Source organism: Felis catus, chromosome B3, assembly GCF_018350175.1.
Source record: "Felis catus isolate Fca126 chromosome B3, F.catus_Fca126_mat1.0, whole genome shotgun sequence".
Lineage (NCBI taxonomy): Eukaryota > Metazoa > Chordata > Mammalia > Carnivora > Felidae > Felis > Felis catus.
Window position 1 is genome coordinate 29,112,956 of NC_058373.1, and position 13,790 is coordinate 29,126,745.

The window sequence follows — 13,790 nt, forward strand, 5'->3', positions numbered from 1 at the left end:
AATAAAAGATTCTGGGCCAAAGCAAACCAAGGGGCCATTCCTGCCTCTCTGACCAGTATAAGTGGTCCAAATAGGTTCACATGACCAATGGGATCTTATTTTACTGTCTTACAAACATGGTTCTCTGAATAAATATAAAAGCATTGAAATAATAATCAGAAAGAGTCCTGGGATTTGGGCTTCTGTTCTGAGATCTGATAGCTCTCTGAGGCAGGAAGAGAGACTTTTTTCTTCTTTTTTAAAAAACATGTACAGGCAATTAGACTATTATCTTAGGATGCTTCCTCATGGCTCAGAAAGCATTTCTGTATTTCAATAATAATAATTAGTATGTATAAAACTCTCCACAGATGCTAATTTATGGAGCACTTTAGACACTGCTTCACAACATAACAAGGCAATCCCTGCCCTGAGGCACTTTCCTTCTAAAATCAGATAGTAAGTAAGATAGTTTGGAGAGAAAATGAGAGGTGACTTGGAGGGAAGAACAGCAATTAAGGGTTCAAAAAAAGGTAGGATTAAAGAAAGGAACAGACACAGAAGTAGGGAGGGGTAGTTCTGGAGATAAAATCCTAGCAGCCTTAACAAAGGGAGAGAATCTAGAAGTGAGACTAGATCAACCTACATGAGCTGGCAGCAGTTTGGGATGGTCATTCTGCAAATGAAGAATGGGGATGGGACTGTGGGAAAAAAGAAAGCCACCAGGGTGGTAAGAGGACCAGAGGTTATTCTGAAATAGAAAGAAGGGATGGCATTCACTTCAACAGAAACAAGGACCAGTAGGAGAAAGCACAAATTACTCTTCTCTTGTCAAAACCTAAAAAAGACTACAACTACAGGCTCAACAAAAGAATTCAGGGGCAGGGCTCTAAAATACCTTACAGTGGGCTGAGATGAAAACAGGAATAGGGCTTGGAAAGTGCTGCATCCAGTGTGGTTTAACAAAGGTTTACAAGAGGAGTATATCACTATGATTAAGAACCTAGGCTCTAGAATTTCATTGCCTAGGTTTAAATTCCAGTTCAGCCACCTAGTAGACCTGTGACTGTGGGCCAGCTATTTAGCCTATGCCCCAGCTTGCTCACCTGAAAAACTGGAATTATAAGAACCCTACTTCAAAGGGTACTGTGAGGCTTCAGTCCTTGGCATAGTATCTAGTTTCCCAAGACACTGATGTGCCTTCAGGTATGCTCAAATATTGATTTTCTCAGCCCACTCATTGGCCAGGTGGGCTCCTGAGGTAATCTCAAGGCTACTATGTACAGCTGAGCAACTATGTACTATATACTATGTACTATGTACACTGAACAGCTCTGGAGGGAGCCATCACTTATAGTCATTACAGAACTGCATATTTATTACAATAATTTTCCAACAGATGGCAGTAAAGTAACTTGAGAAAGGGGTACTTTTCTCCTAATTCATACAAAAAAGTTGTATAGACTAGAAGCACAGGGAAGCCAAAATTCTCTGTGGTACAAATACTGTAATTTTCTAAGTATGCCATAACAGGAAAAAGTTGAGAGACTAAAAAGTTGAGAGTTAACTATGACTTCATAGTTGTTGATACTGCTGTTATACTTTATAGGGGCTATAAAGACAACTATGATTCTTTGTCCCATGTCCTCAAGAAGCTCACAATCTAGCAACATAGGTTAAGGTAAAGTAATAAAAATCTATAATCCAAGCTAAGGGAAAAAACATCAAAGTATGACAGAGCTCTGGTCTCTTGTGCAAATGCTTTCAGTATCTGCCACTGAGAAATGAAAAGGTCAGGGGATGACACTGCTCTGTAGTCAATTCTATCTTCTGCCCAAGAGGAGCCCACTTTTGCAGCTTATCCCATCTACTCTGGCTCCCTTAGTCCTTCAGACAAAATAAGCTATTAAATGCAGGTTTTACTGGTCCTAGCTTACTGATAAACCTGCATGTCTGATAAACAGAAAGATGACTACAATACAGTCTTAAAATACTTTTACAGAAATCTAACCAACCTGTGGAATCAACATGGCCAGAATATTCTCTGGTAGATTATTTGAATTTCAGTTACTTTCTTCAGAAAGAATGTACTAACATCACTCCTGCTTAACCCAAACCTTGTGCAGGAAACCTGGAATTCAAGGGGTGTTATCTGAGTCCTACTCTCCAGAGGATTTTAGTGCAGAAGCTAAGGAGAAAGTGGTCTCTGACTTACACATTGTGATTTTTGTCTAACGCCAATTTTTGTCTAATGTTGTTAAATCCAAAAAAGATACATAGTGTGAGCCACATATTTAATTTTAAAATTTCTATTAGCCACATTAAATAAAATAAAAAACAGGTGAAACTAATTTTAATAATAATCTCAATTCAGACTAATTTACATTTCATGTGTCCAACAGCCACATGTAGTTTAGTGGTTACCGTACTGGATAGCACAGATCCAAGATAATTTTAGAATAAGCTAAAGAACTTTCTTGTACACTCTACAAAGGTACTGTAGCACATGGTCTGAAAGGAGAGCTACAGATAAAACGACTTTAGTTTTACGTGTCTGCTTTGCTTGTATTGGCTCAGAATAAGAGCATTTATAGGTTGTTTTAAACTTTGAAAGAGAAAGAAAAGGAAAAGTCAGTAGTATAACAAAGCTGAAGACCAGCATGAGAGGCATCAAGATTAAACAAAAGAGCAGCCAATAGTGTCATAAATGATGACAAAAGTCCATCAAATTTCAGGTAGTGTGGACTATTACAGGAAAACCAAAAGCACACGAAAACTACTGGCTTAATACAGTTAATTTTTATTCTGAAAAGAAACTATCAAGTTTTGTCCTCTCATAAGTAATATATTTCTTAAAACTCTAGAAGGACCTAAAAAATCTATCCTTAAAAACTCATACTTTTCCAAAAAAAAGTATCTAAATAATCTGAGTTTTTAAAAAAATGTTTAAATATAAATTTAAAAATACTTGGAACAAGGGGAGCTTGGGTGGCTCAGTCAGCTGAGCACCTGACTCTTAAATTTTTTTTTCTTTAATGCTTATTTATTTTTGAGAGACAGCACAAGTGGAGGAGGTCAGAGAGAGAGAGAGAGAGAGAGAGAGAGAGAGGGAGGGAGATTTCAAGGCAGGCTCTAGGCTATCAGCACAGAGCTGGATGCTGGGCTCAAACCCATGAACCATGAGATCATGACCTGAGCTGAAGTTGGACGCTTAACCAACTGAGCCACCCAGGTGCTCCACACCTGACTCTTCATTTCAGTTCAGGTCATGATCTCATGGTTCATGAGTTCAAGCCCTGTATTAGCCTCTGCACTGACAGCAGGGAGACTGCTTGGGATTCTCTCTCTTTCCCTTCCCCACTCTCTTTCCCTCTCAAAACAAATAAATAAAATAAACACACACACTATTAAATGCAGGTTTTACTGGTCCTAGCTTACTGATAAACCTGCATGTCTGATAAACAGAAAGATGACTACAATACAGTCTTAAAATACTTTTACAGAAATCTAACCAACCTGTGGAATCAACATGGCCAGAATATTCTCTCACACACACACACACACACACACACACACACACACAAAATACTTGGAACAAAACACCAAAAAAGGGCAAAGTATATCAGCACCTGTAGGATGTAGCTAAAGTAATACAAAAAAACAAAAACAAAAAAACAATTTATAACTTAAAAATTTTTTTATATTAGGAAACAAGGATAGAAAATTAACGAGCTAAGATCTCAACTCAAGAAAGTTGAAATGCGTAAGTACACAACACAAAACCACTACATTTATTCAATCACTAATATAACTAAATAAGAAAGATCAGGGAGAGATGGGTTCAGATCTTAACTCTTCCCTACCATCTGTTTTCAGGCAAATTATTTAACCTCTCAAAATCTCAATCCCCTCATGTGCAAAATGGAGATAAATAACTGCAGCTAATACAACTGTTGTGATTATTAAATAACACAGTGCATGTATAGTGTTCAAAATATGTTTGGTGTTATTATTAATGTTATTATTACTAAATGATCACTAAATCTCTAAAGTAGAAGGCAAAGGACAGCCAACTATTATCTAAATTCCACTTTACTTTTTATTATTTTTTTTATTTTGAGAGAGAGAGAGTGGGGGAGAGGGGCAGAGAGAGAGAGAGAGAGAGAGAGAGAGAGAGAGAGAGTCTCAGGCAGGCTCCATGCGCAGCATGGAACCTGATGCAGGGTTCAATCCCATGACACTGGGATCATGCTCTGAGTCAAAATCAAGAGTCAATTGACTCAGCCACCCAGGCACCCCTAAATTCCACTTTAAAGCGGCAACTACCAGCATCTCAAGGAAGTTATTAATTTGATACAATTCTTCTGGGATAATATATTGGAAAAATTTCTTTTCATTGATACCTATTAGTTTCTTTATTGCATTTAGCACTAGCTGTAAAGCTAGAAATTCGCCCAACTTCCTAGACTGGTTTAGAAAGTTGGGGTAAATTTCTTTGCAAAATTCGAACACAATCTTAATATAGAGAGATACATTCCCCAGTTTCAATACCAAGACCCATATTGGCTATGTAAAACATATATATATGAAATTGAAATTACATGAGTTTTATGATATAAACTCATACATTCACTTTTTCCTGGAATTGGGCAGTATTCTGCCTATAGCAACTTCAGATCTGCTTTACTTTAAAAAAAGTAGAGGGCGCTTGGGTGGCGCAGTCGGTTAAGCGTCCGACTTCAGCCAGGTCACGATCTCGCGGTCTGTGGGTTCGAGCCCCGCGTCGGGCTCTGGGCTGATGACTCAGAGCCTGGAGCCTGTTTCCGATTCTGTGTCTCCCTCTCTCTCTGCCCCTCCCCCGTACATGCTCTCTCTCTGTCCCAAAAATAAAAAAAATAAATAAAATTAAATAAATAAATAAATAAATAAATAAATAAAGTAGAAAGGAAAGGTGTAAACATTTACTTTTTTGTTTATACAAAATAAGAATATATTAGTTTAATTAGAAGCTTTCAGGGCAGAGAAGCTGAGCCAACATTGCTTCATCTCTTTATTTTTTTAAGCAAATTAAAAATAATTTTTTAAAAATCTTTATTTATTTTTGAGAGAGTCAGAGTGCCAAGGGGGGAGGAACAGAGGGAGAGGGAGACACAGAATCCAAAGCAGGCTCCAGGCTCTGAGTTGTCAGCACAGATACCAACACGGGGCTCAAACTCACGCACTGCAAGTTCATGACGGGAGCCAAAGTCGGACGCTCAACCTATTGAGCCACAAAGGCACCCTTGCTTCATCTCTTTAAAAATCAGGTTTAAAACTTCTTTTCTACCAACAGCCTCCTTTTCCAGAGCTAGGGAAGGAACATAAAAGCAATTCCAGAGTTCAGAGATCCAATATTACGTGCTCAAAAACAATACCCCTAAGACTGTCGCAGATAGGACAACAGTTTTACAAGATAACAAATGCTTTCTCAACCTTCTTATTTAGAAGACTACAGAGGCATTATCTTAAACAGCAACTGTTACAGCTAAAACACAACACACAAATAGAGGACAAATGCCATGTTAGGAATTAAATGGAATTTATCATAGCAAATAATGAATATCTCTGAGAAGTAGATTCACCAAACTATATTTTCTAATTACTGCAAGTCTCCTGTGCATTAATATTGCTGTATTTCATCCTGTTGCTCATTTATAAGGCCAAACTATTTCCTCTGTTTGCCAAATTGTGTTAAGCTTCTTTTCTTTTTGGAAGAGGCTCCAAAACACAAGGCACAACTATCTATGGGTCTTTTCTCCAACAGTTCTCTGCCTATATTATGAAGTTCTCAGGCAGGATTATGGCTAAACTGAGTTTTAACATGAATGGAGGACATTACCCATACTCTTGGTTTAAAGCTGAAGGTATGTCCCAGCCATTAGACAATGCTCCTATACTAGGACTACCTCAGGTTTTATCAGGAGTCAAGATGGTATACTAATCATTAGAGTTCCATGGTGTACCTTACATACATTATCTCACTTAACTATAACAATAACTCTATGGGATAGAAATTATTCCTACTTTAGGGGCACCGGGGTGGCTCAGTCGGTTAAGCATCTGACTTCGGCTCAGGTCATGATCTCATGGTTCACGAGTTCGAGCCCCACATCAGGCTCTGTGCTGACAGCTCAGAGCCTGGAGCCTGCTTCAGATTCTATATCTCCCTCTCTCCCTCCGCTACTCACACTCTTCTTCAAAAATAAATGAACATTTATACAAATTTTTTTAATAAAAAATTTTTTAAAAAGTATTCCCATTTTATAGAAGAGAAAGCACAGGCTCAGGCAGGCTTGGTGTGTTGTTCAAGGTTATACATATAGTGTACCTATAAAAAGCCAGCTTCTTGACCCAAGTACTTTAATATTAAATTCAGTACATTTTCTACTACACCAGAAATAACTGAATATTATGACAGTACTGGTAATATGCTTCAACTGAAGCCACTAGTCTATAAAAGTGCAGTGAGCATATTTACCTTAGAGAAAAAACACTAACACAAGATGAGATGAAATGAACAGCTAACTTATATATAAACTTAAGTTATATATAAACTGAAGTTTATATATAAAAAAGTACTATCAATTTTAGCTAACAATTTTTATCCCATGTTATTAAAGATATCAGTTAGTACAACAGCTATAAGTTTCATATTCTGAGAAGGGACATAAGCTACATCTTTTACATTCCTCTCTCTACCAACCACTTGCATATCAATTGGAATTTGCAGGCCCTCCATAAACACAGACTAGCTACAAGTCCGTCAGAGACTGACTCACAGAAGAGGCAAGAGTTGGAAATTATTTCTTAATTGTTGTTGACAATGTTTATACAACATGTACTAAAAACTAGCCAATACTTTCAGATAAAAACTTTGATCCAGTTTTCAATGAAGTCAGTATCTGGTTCTAAATAACCTAATGGGAAAGGCTTAGAAGCAAAGCCAGAAAGCCCATTTAGGAAAAAAAGTAACAGTCTTCATGTAGCCTCTGAAGGTTCCTCACATGAATGTGATGGACTTGGTGTTTACCAGGCACAGAATATATAGCTTGGATTTTTTAGACAAAGATTCTTTGAAATCCTAAATTCATCTTTAGACATAAGTACTTCTATATTCTTTCTCCGGCCTACCTTTTCTCCCCAGAAGAAGCCAAGTAAATGTCTTCTTCACAACAGCTTAGTTACAATATGTCCAAAGCAGATGACAAATTATACCACTAGCATATACTTCATTATACACCTATTTAGTTCAAAATATAAATTTAATAACCCATTTGCTCAAATGCAAAGTTAAAAGATTTTTTTTAGAAAATAAGAACATCAACTGCATTGTGACTTGCAATGCAAGTTTAAATATAAGCCAGAAAAAGTGAATATTATTATATACTTTACTAAAATTATTCAGGTGATTAATTTACATTGAAATATTTGGGTATATGCCATCAAAACACTTAGATATACAATCAGTCTATTACAGACCTTTGCATTTTAGCAGGTCAAGTAAGAAATCTGACTATAAAATTTTTTGTCAGCAAGGTTTTAGTTGATCTAAGTCAGAACATGCTAAATTATATATACATACATAGAATTTTGGAGTAGTAAAGCATCTCTAAGATTATCTATGTAATCACTTTATTGTATCAATGAAAAAATTGAGGTCCACAAAACAGAGATGGCACCAGAACCTGACCTCCAGGCAGTATTCTTTTCACTTACCAAGCTGCCGCTTTCCTAAAACTACTAAGAAGAGTTAGGCCATTGCTTCTGCACAGGATTTCTTGATCTTTACTCTAAAATTCTTAAGGTAACTTCTATGCCCAGGACCTCATGAGAGCTATAAAGTAACCAGAGGAAAACAGTTTGAAGGTTCCTCAAAAAGCTAAACACAGAATTACCATAAGACCCAGCAATCCTACTCTTAGATGTATACTCAAAACAACTAAAAACAGACTCAAACAGATACTTGTATGTGAATGTTCATAGCACCATTATTCACAATAGGCAAAAGGTGAAAACAAACCAACCTAATACCCACCAGCAGATAAATGGATAAACAAAATGTTCATGGAAGATTACTGGAATATTTTTCAGCCATAGAAAGAAATGAAATTCTAATACATGCTACAACATAAATGAAATCTGAAATCATGCTAAATGAAATAAGACACAAAAGGGCAAATATTATATGATTCCACCTCCTTGAAATACCTAGCATAGGCAAGAATCACAGAGACATAAAGTACACAGAGATTACCAGAAACAGGGGTGGGGGTTAGGCAATGGAGAGTTACCACTTAATGGGTATACAGTTTCAGTTTGGGGTGATGAAAATTTTGGACAATAGATAGTGGTGATGGTTGCATGACACTGTAAATGTAATTAATACCACTGAATTGTACACTCAAAAATGGTTGAAATGGCAGATTTTATTAGATTTTATACCATAATAAAAAAGTTATTAGAAAGTTATCACCTTGACAGAAGCCTTCACATAATTCTCCATCTTCAAAAAACTTAAGTTCTAGAATCTTGTGGTCTTGACAATTATAAAAAATAAATAGTTCACATAATGTTAAAGAAATATAATAGGGAAACCAAGTACAAGATTTATAGGAATTCTCTGTAGTTTCTTTGCAAATTTTCTGTAAAGCTAAAACTGTTCTAAAAAGTAAAAGTTAGGGGCGCCTGGGTGGCTCAGTTGGTTAAGTGCCTGACTTCAGCTCAGGTCATGATCTTGTGGTTTGTGGGTTTGAAACCCACATCAGGCTCTGTGTTGACAGCTCAGAGCCTGTTGCCTACTTCAGATTCTGTGTCTCCCTCTCTCTCTCTGTCCCTCCCCTGCTCACACTGCCTCTCTCTCAAAAATAAGTAAACGTTAAAAAAATTTTTTTTAAGATAAAAAAAAAAGCAACCAGAGTTGTAAAGTTCAGCCCAAGTTACACAAAGACTCTTTGAAGTACTTTCTAAAGTTATAAGACTTTTAGTGGCACTAATAATATGGAAAAAGAAAGTACCTGTAAGAAAATAATAAATTTACTATTCATCCAACCTAACCAGAGACCCTCTAAGTAACCCCACTTTAAGGAAATGGAGGGGACGCCTGAGTGGTTCAGTCGGTTACACAACTGACTCTTGGTTTTCGGCTCAGGTCATGATCTCACTGAGATGGAGCCCCATGTTGGGCTCTGCACTGACAGCTCAGAGCCTGCTTGGGATTCTCTCTTTCTCTGCCCCTCCCCAGCTCATCCACATGCTCTCTCTAAAATAAACTTTAAAAAAACAAAAAAGGAAATGGAATACATTCTTCTGTCCCAAACACCATTTCCCAAATTCCTTTTCAGACTAAGTTCAGTTAATATTAATATAGAATGATATTAGATTAAGTCATTCAAATGTTCTTTTGTACAAGATTTTAGTGCTCAATTATCTTTGGCCCTAAAGTGAACACAAGGACAGAAGTATGTATGCTAAATGATCGATTCTCCATTTTATTTAATTTACAATGTCTTATGTTCTCTGACATTTGTGTGCATGTTTATCACATCTGAAACTATACATGAGAAAATAAATTAGCTTTTACATGAAAGAACCAAAAATACAATTAGAATAAAAATAGAAATTTAGAATAGTTTTATTCTTTCCAAGTTAGCACACAAAGATAGCTACAACAAAGCAACAAAGATCTGTCTACTCTTATTGATTTTCATGCCAGTTGTTAAATTAGATTGACTGCCTACAAGACATGTCAGTTTATCATAACAGTGGCATGCTTTTAAACAGTTATACATGTAAAAAGAGCTCAAGACTCTCCAAAAGTTAAAAATTTCAACCTCATATATAAAATAGTAATGAATAAAAAACTTCACTGATCTTGGTCTTTGGGAATAAATGTTTAAAGAAATCAGTCTAATAAAAATCAGAAAATAAGCTAAGAAAATAAATCAAAGCTATAATTTGAACTCAAAGATGTAATTAGAACTAATTTTTACCAATTAAGTTTTTAACTGTTGCACAACTGAACAATTTATACATATTAACCTCAGTTTATAAATTCTACAACTTCTCCTTTGTCATTTTAAGCTTCACTGTAAGGACTCTGATCATCCTGGCCACGTAATTACCTTTAAGAAGCATGCTTAGGGTGTTTTCTGGACTGCAGGTCCATACACCATTTCTCTTTGCCCTCTTGGGAATAGAACATCAATTGCTTTCAGCTAAATGCACTCACATATGAATATTTTAGTACAATTTAATGCTTCTATACCAACCCCAAAGGAATAGAGCATCAATTTGTGAACACAGTTCTCTTGGAGTTAAAAGCCAAGCTGGATAATGCAGTACGAAAGGGCTTGTCAATCTTTAGCTTTTTAGCAAGTCAGAAAAGCAGTCCATAAATTCAGTCCCAGCTGTATACAAATAACTCTATATAAAGTTTGCTCCTACACAGACTTTTTCAGCATAAATGAATTTTCAAAACAGAACCCCCAAAACAAAATTTCTTGTTTTGGTAAATTCCCCCAAACTGCTTCTTCACCTAGTAACTATTCCCCTACTCTCAGAGTTATAAACAGACCACTGATCTGTTAGTAAAATACCAAAATACAAAGTAATCTACTTCCACTAAGAAGTTGCACTAAGTGTAAAAACATATTTCCCTGGCAGTAGATAACAGATTCTTTAATGACTGCAATAAGCCTATATGTTTGGATGGATAGGACATAAAGTCAAACAGAGCTTCTAAAAGGCAATTCAGAGAAAAACGTAAAACGGGAAGTACCAATAAATATGCCAAGCCTTAAAAAGCCAAATTAAATTCTAGTCATAGTTTAAGTCTGACACTCTACTAAGCTCAACAAATATTAATTAATGTCCTAACAAAATCCAATGAGACTGCCAAATATGAGTTATAGAAATAAGATTTCAATATCTGTTCATGATTTCAAAACAAAAAATCTCTTCGCAAACAAGGATTTATAATTATAAAAATAGCCAACACATAGCACTTGTACTATATGTGAGGTATGGTTTTAAGTGTTTTACATATTACTTATTCTATCTTTACTATTTACCATGAGATAGAGACTATTATCACCATTATACAGTTGAGAAAACTGTGGTACACAGAAGTGATTTGTCCAAGGTTATACAAGCAAGCAAGCAAGTAAGCAATAATTATATGACACTATTATAGAAAACTTCTGTTTCTTGTTTTTCTTAATCACTTCTATTAACAATGTCCAGGTTAATAGCTGACACAGCACCAAAAAAAAAAAAAAAATCAAACAAAAGGATAAGACAAAATTTCATTATTTCCAGAAGACAAGACATGACTATGCATGTACAACACCCAAGAATCTACAGATAAGTTAATGAAAGCAATATATAAACATCAATAGCATTCCTTATTTATCTGTATACATTTATAAAGAAATTATAAAACTATTTGAATGGAGAAATAAAATCATGGTGTTGTATAGAAGACAAAATATTGCAAAGATGTCAACTCACCCCCATTGAATCTATGCATCCATAAGTTCACTTGAATTTTTGCTGCCTGAATATTTGTTACAACTTGTACTTTTTAAATCCAGAACTCACTATTCAAATAAATTTTTTTACAGAATAATAATGAATTTGCATGAGTGCACATGTAAAGTGCTTATGAATCTCAGAGACTTTTGTGTCCACTCAACAGTTATATCTCAGCTATTTGACAGGATCGTATCTTATGTTCACACTGTATAACTACAATTAATGGGAACACAAAGAGATATCCATTTTGAGATTTTTTTAATCTTGTTGCTTACCTGGCTTTGGACAATGATTCACAGCATCTATTTCTGGAGTCTTAGGAGACAAGAAAACTGTCCATCACCTCTCAGCATCTGAATGTGAGCCCCTTTACCAACTCCTCCCATGCACCCTGACTCACCACTGAATTCTCCTAATTCTCATGACCAAATCTCACCTGGGAAAGTCCTCAATCAGTATATTATATGGCGTTGGTTATTAACTAAGAATTATCTGCCTTTAGCAAATCTTTCATTATTTATTCATATAACAATTCATACATGTTTGGAGCAATGCAGAAGAAATATTTGATACCATCCAGTATCACTGCCTTCTGTCCAGAAACATACTAAATAATGAGTTTAGTAAGTGTGAAACAACTAAGTAATTGGTGTTTTAAATATTTTATATTATGTCGAAAACTTTGGTGAATTCTTATCATTTAAAGGTTCTCTGAATTTTCAATAACTACACAATAGCAAGAATCACACTAAATTTGGGCAAAACAACCTACATTTCCAATCAAAACTTCAACTGTGGAGTTTGACAAACTAATTCTAAAACTGCAAGAGAAAGGCAGAGAGCCAAGAACAGCTAAGACCATTCTGGAGAAGAATGGGGAAAAGGGATACTGCCCAACTACATAATTTTATTACTAAAGCTTTAGATACAGTACAGGTACAATGATAAACCACTGACTGACAGAACAGAACAGAGAGCCCAGAAATAGACTTGTGTGCTATATAAACTTGTAAGAGGTAACACTAGAGATCAGTGGAGGAGGAGATTAGTCATACAAGGAAAAAACTGAACACCTACTTCACACCAAACATCAAAATAAAACCAAGTAGAGGCGCCTAGGTGGCTCTGTCAGCTGGGCGTCCGACTTCAGCTCAGGTCACAGTCTCACAGTCCGTGAATTCAAGCCCCGTGTTGGGCTCTGTGCTGACCGCTCAGAGCCTGGAGCCTGCTTTGGATTCTATGTCTCCCTCTCTCTCTGCCCCTCCCCTGATCATGCTCTGTCTCTCTCTGTCTCAAAAATAAATAAAAACATTAAAAAAATTTTTTTAAGAAAAAATAAAATAAAACCAAGTAGATTATAAACTAAAATGTGAAAAGCAAATTTTAAAAGTTTTCAAAACACATACAGGTGAGTATCATAATACCTTGTCTTAGGAAATATATTTTTTTAATGTTTATTTACTTTTGAGAGAGACAGAGAACGAGCAGGGGAGGGGCAGAGAGAGAGGAAGACACACAATCCAAAGCAGGCTCCAGGCTCCGAGCTGTCAGCACAGAGCCCCATGTGGGGCTTGAACCCATGAACTGTGAGATCATGACCTGAGCCAAACTCGAACGCTTAACCGACTGAGCCCCCCAGCCGCTCCAGGAAATACTTCTTTTTAAAAAAAATCTTTTTTTTTAACATTTATTTATTTTTGAGACAGAGAGAGACAGAGCATGAATGGGGGAGGGTCAGAGAGAGAGGAAGACACAGAATCTGAAACAGGCTCCAGGCTCTGAGCTGTCAGCAGAGCCCAACGCGGGGCTTGAACTCACGGACTGTGAGATCATGACCTGAGCTGAAGTCAGATGCTTAACTGACTGAGCCACCCAGGCGCCCCAAAATAGTTCTTAAACACAATACAGACAGTAGATACCAAAAAAGGAAACAATAAGTTGAACCACATTAAAATTAAAAGCTTCTGTTTATCAAAAGATATAAAGAAAAAGATGGCTAAAAACTGAGAACATGTATGCGACACACATAACCAAAAGATTAGTATCCAAAAGATATTAAAAACTTCCAAGAGTTGATAAGAACAATTCAATAGAAAAATGGGCAAAAGATAGGAACAGGAAATTCAGAGAGAAAAAAAAAAATTAATGGAATTTAGAATATAAAGATACCTCACTAGTATCAGGGAAAAGCAAATAAAAAACTGAGATTCATGCCCATTAGACTAGCAAAGCTTTTTTTA

General features: G+C 36.1%; 1 protein-coding gene across 4 annotated transcripts in view; it reads right to left on the bottom strand.

Annotated features, from left to right (window-relative positions):
- Window positions 1–13,790, bottom strand: part of ETFA (electron transfer flavoprotein subunit alpha) — a 76,925-nt gene that overhangs the window by 17,749 nt on the left and 45,386 nt on the right. Inside the window, exon 10 of one of the 4 annotated variants that reach the window (XR_006598703.1) lies at window positions 7,735–7,852. The exons of the other annotated variants lie outside the window; for them this stretch is intronic. The gene's annotated coding sequence lies outside the window, so the exon portion shown is untranslated. The remainder of the gene's footprint in view (window positions 1–7,734; window positions 7,853–13,790) is intronic. 4 annotated transcript variants of the gene reach the window in all.